Raw genomic sequence first — 14216 nt, forward strand, 5'->3', positions numbered from 1 at the left:
TAGATCGGTTCCTTAAATTAATAGAAATGCAAGAAAGGTACACACACCATGATGCCTTGGAAGGAATGTGACAAGTAACAAGGACCAAAAACTAATGGAGTATGGGGGCTATGTAGCTAGTGAGAAGAACAAGGAATTCAACCACAAGAGTGGAACATTGGAAAAATAGAAACCGCCATTGATGAGAGGGAATTGGAGGTAGAATATATAGTAAAAATAAATTGGGAAAGATAGAGAGAAGAATAGTAGCAGAGGGAGACCTTGAAGTTCAAGGCCATACAGTAAGATAACTAATTTTACTTGGAAATATAGGAATAAGATGATCTCTCAGGTGAGGAAAATGGCCTCTCAATTCCCCGTTGGCTAAGGGGTGGAGATGGTTTTCTCTAGAGTCCCTTGAAGGTTGGGTTTGAGTGATTGTTACTTTGATTCTTGGAGAGATGAATTCTAGAGGATATCTTGTTTTGTTTGTGTACAATGGGTTCTGGATTCACTTTGATGGGTGGAACCACTGTGTTGTATGTCTTATGGTAGAGGTGAAGCCTATGGATTCCCTAGAGTTTGTTGGTTTTTGAATAATCGAAGGGTGGAGGTAGAATACTTCTCAATTACTTGTGAAGTTATTGACTGCTAGTTAACTGGTAGGTGGAGGTGGAAGAGCCTCTGGAGTCCCTATTCCAATTAACAGTGAAGATCAGTCCCTAGAGAAGAACCAACCCATTTTATGGAATCTAGCTCAAGGGTGACAACCATAAGTGAGAATTGGTTGCAGCTTGTCTATAGTTGGGTGGAGAGTTTTCTTATTTAACTCAATTACTCATTCCACTATAAATTAAAGATATGATATTTTAAATGCATTTTATTATTATTGAGTTATCATTGATCTATTAAATCAATGTTGTATTCATCGCGTGAATGGTTCATGGATGTACTATTATTGGAATGGTAAAACTCTAATGAAATTTTACCTTGCTACTTACGTATTCCACTAATGTTCTTTATGCATGGCCACATATATATAATTATCTGTGTGAGTGTTGTGAGCATCGAATATTATTTTTAAATGTGGGCATGGTAATTTCATGTTCAACTATAAGGTGTGTGCCTATAATTTTATTAGGAAGGGACCTTTGTTATGTTGGTTGAATGTTGATGTTTTTACAACCTATTTTGGCACTATATGCCCTTTGGTTGTTCTTATAAGTATTTTTGTGCTTATTCATTCCTCTAGGAGACATGTAAATATCTATAATGAGAGAGGTTTACTTTCATTCAAAACATTAAGGATCAAGGGACTATAGGAATTTAAGGGGCTGATTGGATAAGCCCCGGTCTAAATGGGCAAGTCCTTATTCAACACATTCGAATGTGGACATTGGAAACATAGAAAGGGAAATCTCATAGTAAGGTAAAGCAGGAGTTCTATCACAAGTCCAAATGATTATAAAACCATCATAGTCGAGCCATGGGTGAGACCATTTACAAATGGTTCATCATGCAAAACCAGCATAAATATTATCTCATAATCTTATCTCATATCCTCGGCCTCCTAACCTTATCCATCATCATGACTAAGTTTATTAGATCACACGATAGTCGGCTTGAAATCTAGGTTACTTGCCATATGAAAACAATGCAATATTAAGAGAATAAGTTAGTGTGATTAACAATTGAGAGAAAGTGAGATGAATCAATGGTTGGGAGGAAGCTCAAGATGGTATGTCCAGAATTTTACATTATTGGAACCCCACAAGAGGTTGCACAAGAGAAATGTTACGATGACGAGGTTCAAGCTAGTGTGGTGGAGATGGTAGCATGGAGTAGGTATGGATGATTTGGACCAACCATAAGCATTAATAGGGAAATGGTGTGGACCCTCCTAGACATGTCAGCTTGAAGGCCATCCCCCAGCAGTTTAGAAATGAGGATCATTTAAATGGCATGGGGAGACACAAGATTAGATGTGTTAGCATACATGTGAGGCCATAAGATCATTCATTGGTGCAAGGGTTGACCCATAAATAGGTCATCTTGAAAGGCCTTTCCTGAAGTTGATTTTGAAGGCATAGGTTTAGAAGGGCTAGGGTAAGGGACTCGGGGAATGAGACAATTGCCTATAGTTAACAAATCATTTGTTATATATATATATATATATATATATATATATATATATATATATATATATATATATATATATATATATATATATATATATATATATTGTGAAGACCCATGTGATGACTGAGTCGACAACTAACATGTCATTGCCAAGTGGCATTGGTAGTTTGGCTAGGATAAGCATGTGAGCATCACATGGAAAAGGTTGATGACGTGGCGACACTTGATTTGTCAGACAAAAATGGTCATATATATTTGTTTGGAGGTTATATTGAAGTAAAATTTTATATCACTAGAATCATCTTGATAATCGGGGTGAAATGGTGATGTCTACTTGGGGCCTTAAGCTAGTTGAAAAGGTCGAAATTTTTAGACCCCATTTCTATAATGATACCTTAGATCTTCAGTTAGTCTAGTAGCTAGCCTTCTCACAACCTATGTTGTAAGGGATAAGGAGGGGGTGGTGTTAAAGTGTGGTATCAAAGCATCCATGTTCAACACTTGGAATATATGAGCTCTCTCATGGGCAAGTAATAGTAGGAATTTTGCAAAGAGGGTTCATATTGATTTCTAGAAAATTAAAACACAAATATTTACAAGTTAAAAGCCAGTTTAATTTATTGATCTCAAGCATCATGGAAACCCTTACTTTGTGACTTAATCATGTAGTATGGTACTAAAAATTATGCATAGTGACATAATATGTTAGTTCTCAAATAACCTACAATGATATTAATAGCTTGATGATCAATTTATTTTGGAGTACTAATATGGATTATTTTATACATCTAGGTTCCCATGGAAGCTCCATAAAAGCAAGTTCATGGTCATGATTATGCTTACTTATTATCTCATAATGCATCTAACAAATGTTTGTGAATGAAAACACAACTCAAGCAACAAAGGAATGAGGACAAGAATGGTCTAATCTAGTTATGATTAATCACAATAGAAATATGAAGAAGTAAAGATGAATGAGGAAGAAAGATCAGTCAGCCAAGGGGGAGGGGTAGAAACTCTTGATTGGATGGATACCTTGAGGAGCCTAAGGGCGAAGATCAAGAGTTGTAAAGAAGATAATGAAAGGCTAGTAAGGGATCAGGAAAAACAAAAGTTAAGTTGAATGTAGTCATATTGAAAGCCTATTTGAGTTGTAGAGGTAGAGGCAGTATGAGCTAGGGGCCAGTCATAGAGATACAAAGCTTCCTCTAAGATCATAGGAGAAAACAAATGGGGTAGATGGTAGCAGGTCTAGGAAGATGCACATGCAAGAAATTGAAGACGTTGTGAAAGGAAATACATAAGTGAGTACACCAGAAGGAAGAACTAGCACTTCGGGGCATCATTCTTGTAAACCTTATAGTTCCACTACTAGAAAGCATTACCATCATTATTATCACCATCAACAGAAGAAGAGAGAAGAGGATTATATTCTAAAGGAGCTTAGGAAGGCTAAAAAACCCAAATTTTATGGGGGAATGAATAAGTATAAACATGTTGAAGCATGGTTGCTCAAAATTAAGAAGATATTTATAATCCATCAATACTCTAAAAATTGAAGAAAAAAGTGGCCACTACCTACAATTTGAAAGGAAAGGTAGAAAAATAGTGGGAAGAGTTGAAAATTTTGAATGGCATAATTGAAGAGAGGTTAAATTGGAATGAATTCGAAGGCCTCTTCAGTGATAAGTATCTATCAGATAGCTATTATGACAGTAAGATAGATTTTTATGGGCTTAATCGAGGACAAATGTCAGATGAATAATACAACACTAAGTTTCTAGGATTATTGAGATATGTGCAGTATCTGAAGCATGAGAAGTAAAATATGCAAAGATTCATTAGTAGTATACCCTTTTCATTTAGAGATCGAATTGAAATGCATGAGATTCAAACTTTAAATTATGCCATCAAAAAGTTAAACCACTGCTACAAGTAGTCTAAAACAAGGTTAAAATTCAAAGGAAATTAGAAAGAAATGAACAACAATAAGGATAAGAAGAAATGGCCCAAGAAAATACCAGAAAATAAGAAAGGTGTGGGCATCTCCAATGCAAAGTCCATGCAATAGAAATTTATTTTAGCAAAGAGAGGCCATGTGCACCAATATTTGAAAGACCAACGTGGATTTGAGAGTAGGAACCAGTGAAATCTTATACAAGTCATGAGAATTACCAAAAAATAGATTTTCCATGTCAAAAAAACATTAGGCCTCAAATATATAGTGCAAAGGAGGCTCAAACAGTGGGAGAAGTAGTGTAGAGCCTACCCAGAATTTATGCAACAATGGATAATCATTAGGAAGAAAACCAAGCATCCATAATTGAGATTAAAGGTAAGCTATGAAGCCAGGTTAGTCCTATTTTAATTGACCCTTGTTCTAATTATAGTTATGTCAACCCAAATCTTGTGGAAAAAATCTAGTTGGCTAAGAAAGCACATGTAGAGCCTTAGTTGGTGCAATTAGCAATAGGGACAAAGAGAAGAGTTAATTACTGGGTAGAATCGTGTGCATTTCAGTCATAATAGAATGCTAATTATTGTGCATTTAAATTTGTTTCCTTTGGGTGCATACAACATGTTATTGGGAATGGATTGACTATATGCACACAAGACCAAGGTTGATTTATTTGAAATAACAATTGATTTCCTAAATTATCATGGATAAAGGAGAATTCTAGAGGGAAAGAAAAAGCCTAGTTCAGTGAGGTTGATCACTGCCATGCAAGCTAAATGTTGTTTCCAAAAGGGTTGTCAATTATATGTTGTGAAATATTATAGTGATGACAAAGTCAATAGAAGAATTGAGGAAGAGGAGAGTGAGACATTGAAATGATATCCTAAGGTACATCAATATAGAGATGTATTTCCAGTAGAGGTTCCTAGATTACCTCCTCATAGAGAGGTCAATTTCTCTATTGATTTGATGCCTCAAGTAGCTCCAACATCTAAGCCACCATATTAAATGAGCACTCTAGAATTGATTGAGCTAAAATTACAGATTAAGAAAATGGTGGATAAAGGCTACATAGGGCCAAGTGTGTCCCCATGGGGAGCACAAGTTTTTATTGTGAAGGAAAAGCATGAAACCCTAAAAATTTGTATTGAATGCAAGTAACTAAACAATGTGACCATCAAGAACCAATATCTTTTTCCACGCTTGATGATTTATTTGACCAACTGAAAGGAGCATCAATGTTTTGTAAGATTGATTTGAGATCTGGGTATCATCAAATGTGCATCAAGGAAGAGGACATCCATAAGAAATATTTCTGGAAAAGATACAGGCATTATGATTTTGTGGTGGTACCCTTTGGCTTACAAATACCACTACCACTTTCATGTTTTTACTGAATATTTTTTTGCATCCTTATCTAGATAAGTTTGCAATTGTCTTTGTTGATGACATGTTAGTGTATTGAAGGACTAAAGAGAAGCATGAGGAGAACCTAGTAGGACTACTACAATTGCTCAAGGAACATAATATTTATGAGAATATCAACAAGCACAACTTATTCCAGTCATAGATACCATATTTAGGGCACATTGTCTCCAAGGAGGGGATATCAATTTATCCAGAAATGATAAAGGCCATCATGGAGTGACCAACACAAAAGAATGTGAATGGGATCATATCAATCAGGGGGTTGGAAAGTTAATACAGGAGGTTCATTAGAAAATTATCCAGGATAAGACATACTATCACTTTGTTGTAGAGGAAGGGAAAGAAATTCGAATGGACAGCCAAATTGGCAGCAATATTTGAGCAACTGAAGTTGTTCCTCACTAATGCATTGGTGTTAAGGATTTCAAATCTAGACAAGGATTTTTTGGGTTGTAAAAATGCTTACAAGGAGGAAATTATTCGAGTCTACATGCATAAATGGTAGGTATTTTCCTCTGAGTCACGAAAGCTAAATAAACATGAAGAAAATATGTAACTCATGATTTGAAGTTAGCTGCCATTATTCATGCATTGAATTTTTGGAGATATTACCTCCTCAACACAATATTTACACTCATGACATATCATGGTGGATTAAAACACTTGTTTGATCAACCTAAGTTGAATGTAAGGAAAGATAGGTGGTTAACCATACTTAGTGAGTTTGACTTTGAGATCAAGAATATCAAGGGAAAATAAAACAAGGTTACAAATGCAATGAGTAGGAGAATCCAAATGAATGACCTAGCAAGCATCAATTCTTAATGCGATGGACCTATAATAATGGGTCAGAAATGTAGGACAATGTGATGAGAGGTATCAACAAATAAATGAAAGGCTACAACAAGGTAGCGAGGATGGTAAGGATGACGTATATCATCTCATGAATGAGGGTTTAATTAGATTCAAGAATAGGATATATGTACCAAACAATGTTGAATTTAAAAAGACTCATAATGTGATAGTTTTATACTAAGCCATATTCCAGTCATCCAAGATACCTAAAGACCCTCATTTCCATCAAGAAGTTTTATTACTAGCCCAATTTAAAAGGTGAAGTAGCTGATTTTGTGGCTAAATGCATTAAATTCCATCTGGTGAAGACCAAATGTAAACATCCAACATGTTTATTACAACACATTCCCATTCCAAAAGGGAAGTGGGGAGTGATCTCCATGGACTTTATTACCAAGTTTCCAATAATTACCAAGAAACATGATGTTGTTATGGTGTTCATTGACATGTTGAGTAAATTGGTTTATTTTGTGGCAATCAAATCCACCAACTCAGTTGGTGAAGTGGCACAGATCTTCATAAAGGATATTGTGAGGTCGTATGGAGTTCCCAAGAAGAATATTTTAGTTATAGATGCCAAGTTCACCTCAAAAATGTTTGGAAGGAGCTATTTGTAGGATTGGGAACAAAATTAGCCTTTAGTACACCCTATCATCCACAGACATATGGTAAAATAGAGAGGGTAGATAAAATCCTTGAAGACATGTTAAGGATGTATGTGATGCACCATCCATGGAAGTGGGTTGTGTCTTCCACTAGTGGAGTTTGTGTATAATGATGTGAATCAAGAATCTATAATGATGAGCCCATTTAGAGGCACTTTATGGGAGGATTTGCAATACTCCTAGTAGCTAGGGTGGTCCAGTTAACAAGGTCTTCATTGGACCTTATATGCTAAAATAAATGGAGTAGCATATACAAATTATCAAAAACAACTTAAAGGTGGCTCAAGAGAGACAAAAGAGTTATGTATATCAACATAGGGTGGATAAGGAGTTTTAAGTTGGGGAAAATGTTTAATTAAGAATCAAACCCAAGAAAAGTTCTTTGAAGATTGGGTGATGTACCAAGTTCGAACCACGGTTTTGTGGGCCTTTTGAAATACTTGAAAGAATAGGGCGAATTGCATATAGGATGGCCTTACCTCTATTTGTTAGAGTCCATGATGTTTTCCATGTTTCTTTGCTTAAAATATATGTGCATGAGTCTAATCATGTGATTGATTGGTCTGTGCTACGAGTGGGACCAGAGGGGGATTTCCTACCAAAGCCATTATACAATCTAAACCAGATGAGCCTACACTCTAGAATCATGTAGTAGATCAAGACAAAGTGTAGTGAAGGCACTTTGGGCTTGAGGAAGCCACTTGGGAAATGGCTGATGCAATGCGAGAATTATACCCCTTTTTGTTTGTGGATTAAAGTAAATGCGGATATGAATATTGTATAGATTTTTGTACATAACGTTCCATGAAGAAATATGTTTTATTTTAGCATGTCTCTTGTGTTGTTTATAAACAAAAAAAATTTGAGGACAGGATTTCCCTAAGGGTGAGGGGTTTGTGGCCACCTGAGCTATATCTTACTTTTGAATTCCATGTAGTAGACACTTCCATGTATTTGAATTTCTAAATTTAAATGGGATGAGTAAGGGACATGAATTCCAGGTACTGAGGGAGGTTTCTTGTTGGGATGATTTAAGTTTCCTTAAGGAAGGAAACTCTGAAATGCTGGGATCCATTCAAGATTGGTGGTTGTGTGTTTGAATAGGATGGTTCATTAAATTAATAGAACTGCAACAAATGTATGCAGGTCATGCTACCTTGGAAATAATTTGGCAAGCAACAAGGACCAAAGATTAATAGATTATGGAAACTATTCCATTAATGAGAAGAATGAGGAAGTCAACTACGGGAGTGGAACATTGGAAAAATAGAAGCCACCATGGATGAGAGGTAATTGTTCACAGAAGAGATAAAGAAAAGTGCTTTGGAAATATATAGCAACAAAGAATGAAAACATAGCGAGACCCTAAATTTTAAAGCCAAGGAGAAGCACTAGGATAACTTCGATTGGAAAGAATTGCATAAAAAGATCTCTATGGTGAGGAAAATGGCCTCTTTATTTGATGTTTCCTAGAGGGTGGATATAGTTTTCCTTAGAGTGCTATGAAGGCTAGGGTGGAAGGATTTTTCCTTGGATTTCTGGACAAAGGAATTCTTGATCCTTTCCTGTTCTATTTGTGTATAATTGGTTCTAGATTCCCTTTAATGGGTGTAACCACTATTCTATATGTTTCAAGGTCAAAGTGAATCCTTTGGAGTCCCTGGAGTTTATTGGTTGTTGAACAATTGATGGGTGGAGGCGACAAGCCTCTCAATTCCCTGCAATGTTATTGACTGCTAATTAATTGGTGGGTGGAGGTGGGAGAGCCTCTGGTATCCCTGTTCCAATTAGCAGTGGTGATCAATCCCTGATGTAGAACCATGTTAGTCTCTCGAATCTGGCTCAGGGGTGACAATTGCAAGTGAGAAATGGCTGTACTTTGTTAATGGTTGGGTGGAGAGTTTTCATCACGAACTCAATTTCCCATTATAGTATAAATTAAATATAAGTGATTGTAAATGGATTATTTTATATTGATTTTTCACTGAGATATTTAATTTGTGTTTTATTGATTGTATGAGTGGTCCATGCACTTAGTATAAATGGAATGGTAAAACTCTAATTAATGTGTACCTTGTTGTTGTGATATTTCACTAATGTTCTTTATGAAAGACAACATATAGATTAATTATGTGTGTGAGTCTTGTGTGCACTGAATATTACAGTTGTATATGGGCATGGTCAGTTGATGTTCAACTGTAAGGTGTGTGTCAATAATTCGATTGGGAAGGGGCCTTCCTAATGTTGGTGGATTCCTGATCTTTTTACAGACTATTTGTACAATGCATTCCCTTTGGTTCTTCTTATAAGTATTTTTTCACTTGTTCATTCCTCTAAGGGACTTGTTCCTCTAAGTATTGGGTATGGTCATTTGATGTTCAACTATAAGGCATGTGCCTATAATTTGATTAGGAAGGGACCTTCTTGATGTTGGTGGATTGTTGATATTTTTATAGGCTATTTGGATAATGTATGCCCTTTGGTTCTTCTATAAGTATTGTTGCACTGTAAATCTCTTGAATGAGAAGGTTTTTATTTCATTTAAGTTATTAAGGATCAATTAACCATATGCCTTCAAGGGATTGAATGGATAAGCCCTAGTCTGAATGCATCAGTCCTTGTTTGTTGCATTCTAATGTGAGCATCAAAAACCTGGGAAGGGAAATCTTGTTGTAATCTTCTGAAGGATAACATCAAAATATGCTTCATAAAACTATAAGGGAAATGGTTGTGTTTTGTCACAAGCCTAAACAATTATAGAACCACCATATTTGAGCCAAGGAAGAGGCACTTTGCAAATTACTCATGATGAAAAAACAATAGAAATGGTATCTCATAATCGTATCTCATATCCTACATGTCTTAAACTTATTCATGATCATGGCTGAATTTATCAAGCTAGGTGATGGTCAACTTGAAAGACAGGTTGTTATCCATATGACTACAATGTAAGACCAAGAGAAGAACTTAGCATGATCAATAATTAAGAGCAAGTGAGAGGAATGAATAGCTGGGAGGAAGCCCAGGATGACATGTCTCAGAAGTTATGTTCCCGGATGCCCACAATAGGTAGCATAGGAGAAATGTTTGGCTGAGGGGATAGGATAGCATGATAAGTCTAATATCATGGAGTAAGCTAGTGTGATTTAGAGGTCATGCATTGGCTGATGGAAAAACAATTTCCCATTCAAAAAGGTTTATCACGATGTTAGAAAGTGGAAGGTGAAGCCCATTTAGACAGGAAATATTGTGGTAGTTGACGTGAATATTTATTTCCCAGAGTCTGTCTCTCAGAGGTAGTCAAGTACAATTTTTCATGAGAAAGGAAGGATGAGTCAGTAATGGGTTGCCATGGCAAGAGCAAGGATGTTGAAGCTTTCAAATAGGAGAAAGAGCATGTGGACCAACTAGAAGCATTGACAGTGTATAGGTGTGCACTCGCCAAGATACATACACCCAGAGGCTATCTCCTAATATTTCAATGGAAGAGTGCATTTAAATGATGCAAGGTGACATACAGAAAGACATATTTGTAGGTTTTAACCTCGTAAAGAAATTACCTGCATACCAATTCTAAAACACAGAAAATAAACAATGCGAGAGCATAACACATAAAACACATAGACATAGAGATTTTCCTGTGGATCCCAAAACCGGGACTACCAGCTTGATTTTTTTATTATATTCCTTTCAATGTCACAATAGATATTTACACATGCTGAAGCATCCAATACCATGGACCAAAAACCATCGCATCCAAAAACGTGGACCGAAAACCATAGGTAGGTCCGCCGAACCTAATATAGGGTCCATTTTTTTTTCCCGGGGCACTGCTCTGGACCCCATAGAGTGGGGCTACCCACCCCCCTCAAACCACCTGGATAGGGGGGTTGTCATCCCCCCTATGACCCCCCCACTGTGCAGTCGTGGAAAGAATATAATGCATCCCAACATTCTCCCACTTGTTTTCTTTCCACAAGGGGCCACAGGAGAGCTTAGTCATTTTTCTAGCCCTGAAACGCCCATTGTTTATCTACACTAGGAGAACTTTTGAGAGCTCACAGATTTTGTCAATGCATTTGTAGTATTCTTCAAAGTGTCCACCTTTACCAGCAACACCGTTTTGTCTTCTATCATATCCCTCACAAAGTGATATTGAACATCAATGTGCTTTGTCTTTGGATGATAAGCAGGGTTCTTTGCCAAGAAAATTGCACTTTGGCTGTCACAGTCTATCCTTATATCTCCCTGTATTAACCCCATACTTGAGCACAATCTCTACAACCAAACTGCTTCCTTTCTTGCATGAGTGGCTTCCATGTATTCTGCCTCTATAGTTGATAGTGCCACCTCAAATTATTTCTTACTCATCCAACTGACTGCACCTCCAAATAGGTTAAACACGTACCCACTTGTAGATCTTCTCGGATCCAAATCTCTAGCCCAGTCTACATCAACAAATCCATGGATATCCAAAACTATATCTAATCTTGGTCTTCCTTGATAGCACGAACCATAATCACTAGTGCCATGCAAATACCTGAAAACCCACTTCACTGTTGTGTAGTGCTCCATTCCTAGTTTTGACATAAACCTGCTCAATACTCCCATTGCATGTGCAATGTCTAGTCTAGTACAAACCATTGCATACATCAGGATACCGACTGCACTTGCATATGGAACACAAGACATATCCTCTTCCCCTTCTTGTGTCTTGGGACACTGTTCAGCAGATAACTTTACACCTACAGGAATAGGAACCTTCACCAGTTTACTATCCTCCATACTGAACCTCTGCAATATTGTCTCAACATACTTCCTCTGGTTTAACCAAAGCTTCCTCTTTGCCCGATCTCTTTTAATTTCCATGCCCAAAATATAGTTTGCAACACCAATATCTTTCATGTTGAATTTGGAGGACAATTGCATCTTCAAATCATGGATAATTTCTTTGTCATTTCCAACCAACAACATATCATCCCCATACAAGACCAGATAAATAACACAGTCACCAATTAATTTAAAATACACATAGTGATCTGATTTGCTTTTGGTGAAGCCAAGTCCCCATATAAATGTATCAAATTTCTGATACCACATCCTTGGTGACTGTTTTTACCCATAGAGAGACTTCTTTAACTTGCATACCATTTCTTTCTTACCCTTCACCACAAAGCCTTCAGGTTGCTTCATGTAGATCTCCTCTTCTAGATCCCCATGAAGAAATGTTTTCTTCACATCCATCTATTCTACCTCAAAAACAAAAGCATCAGAAATAGATAAAAGTAATCTAATAGAAGTTACCATGGCAATAGGAGAAAAAATATCACCAAAATCAATTCCCAGCACCTGGGAATAACCTTTTTCTACCAACCGAACTTTGTATTTCTTCAACTTTCCTTCTGTATTTTCTTCTTCTTGAACAACCATTTGTTGCCAATGGGTTTCCCTCAAGCCAGAAACTCCACCATATCCCAAGCCTCATTTTTGTTTCAAAGATGCCATTTCATCAACCATGGCTTCTTTCCAGAGTTTTCCATCCTCAGAATCTACTGCTTCCTTCACACTTCTAGGATCATCATCAGTAATAGAGCAAAATTTGAATAGAAAGTAGATGGAATATACCTTTTTGTCTACCTTCTTTCTCAAACTGATCTTCCTACACCTGGAGTTTGTGGCTCTTCATCTTCTGATTCCTCCTCTGCTCTAGAGTCTGATTCTTCCTCCTTTAGCTCAAACTCTATCTTCTCAAGTTCCTTTGGTTGGACTTCATGTTTAATAACATCTTTCACCTCTCTGAGCACCACATCTTGGTTGTACACAACCTTCCTTGTTGCTGGATTCCAAAGCTTATAACCCTTTAAACCATCCTTATACCCAATAAAGATGCACTTTTCAGATTTACTATCCAACTTGGTTTGTTTCTCCTTTGCAACATGTACATATGCATCACATCCAAATACCCTTAGAAGTTAAAGAGAGGGTTTCTTACGAGTCCATACATCTTGTGGAGTCTTATCCTCCAACGTTGATGAAGGTGATCTGTTGACCAGGTAACATGTTTTCTCCACCGCCTCTGCCCAGAATTCCTATCCTAACCTGGCACCATTGAGCATGCTTCTTGCCCTTTCCATCAACGTCTTGTTCATTCTTTTTGCAACTCCATTTTGCTTAGGTGTATATGGAGTAGTATTTTGTTTTGTTATACCACACTTCTTACAGAATTCTTCAAATTCCTTAGTGTAAAACTCTCCACCATTATCTGTCCTCAGCACCTTTATCTTATTCTCTATATGGTTTTCCATGAGAGCCTTAAATTCTTTAAACTTGTCAAAGACTTCAGATTTTATCTTAAGGAAATATATCCATGTATTCCTTGAGAAGTCATCTATAAATGATACATAGTACACAGACTTACCTAGTGATGGAACCTTCATAGGTCCAAACACATCACTGTGCACAAGCTCTAATATCTATTTGGCCCTCTTACCACCATAGGGGAAACTCACCCGATTCTGCTTCCCATATACACAATTTTCACAGAAATCAAAATCTAGAGAGCTATTACTCATACCTTCTACCATACCTTTACCATGAAGTATTCAAAGGCCTTTATCTCGAATATGTCCAAGCCTTTGATGCCACATCATGGTCTTCTCTCCATAGACCCCTAGATTTTCTACTCCACTTTCAGGAACCACAAAATTGTTGGACCCATCAACAATATTGCTACCTTGCAGCTTGTACAGAGTTCCAATCCAAACTCCCCACATCAATACCAGTGCTCCTCAAACCATCTTTCAAGTATCCTTCTCAAACACTATTTTTACACTTGCATCATCCAGCTTGCTTACAGAAATCAGATTTCTAGCTAATGCAAGAATATGCAGAACACCTGGAAGTGTTCTAACACTTCCACCTTGCAACTTCAACTTTACTTTTTCACGACTAACGATTCTAGACTTCCTATCATCCCCTAAGAAGACATCACCACCATCGTATTTATCATACTCGCAGAACCACTCTCTATGGGGGGTGAAGTGAAAGGATGCACCTGAGTTAATCAGCCATGCCTCATGATCTACATGTGTACTTGAAGAAGCCAAGTACACATCCCCACCTTCATCTGAGATGGTTTTCACCTCTGCAGAAGAAGCATCATCATATCCATTTCCTTTGTCAGTAGCTTTAGA

This window comes from Pinus tabuliformis, chromosome 6 (genome assembly GCF_031772625.1).
Source record: "Pinus tabuliformis cultivar Carrire ecotype Pingquan chromosome 6, CPIR1, whole genome shotgun sequence".
In the NCBI taxonomy this organism is placed as follows: Eukaryota; Viridiplantae; Streptophyta; class Pinopsida; order Pinales; family Pinaceae; genus Pinus; species Pinus tabuliformis.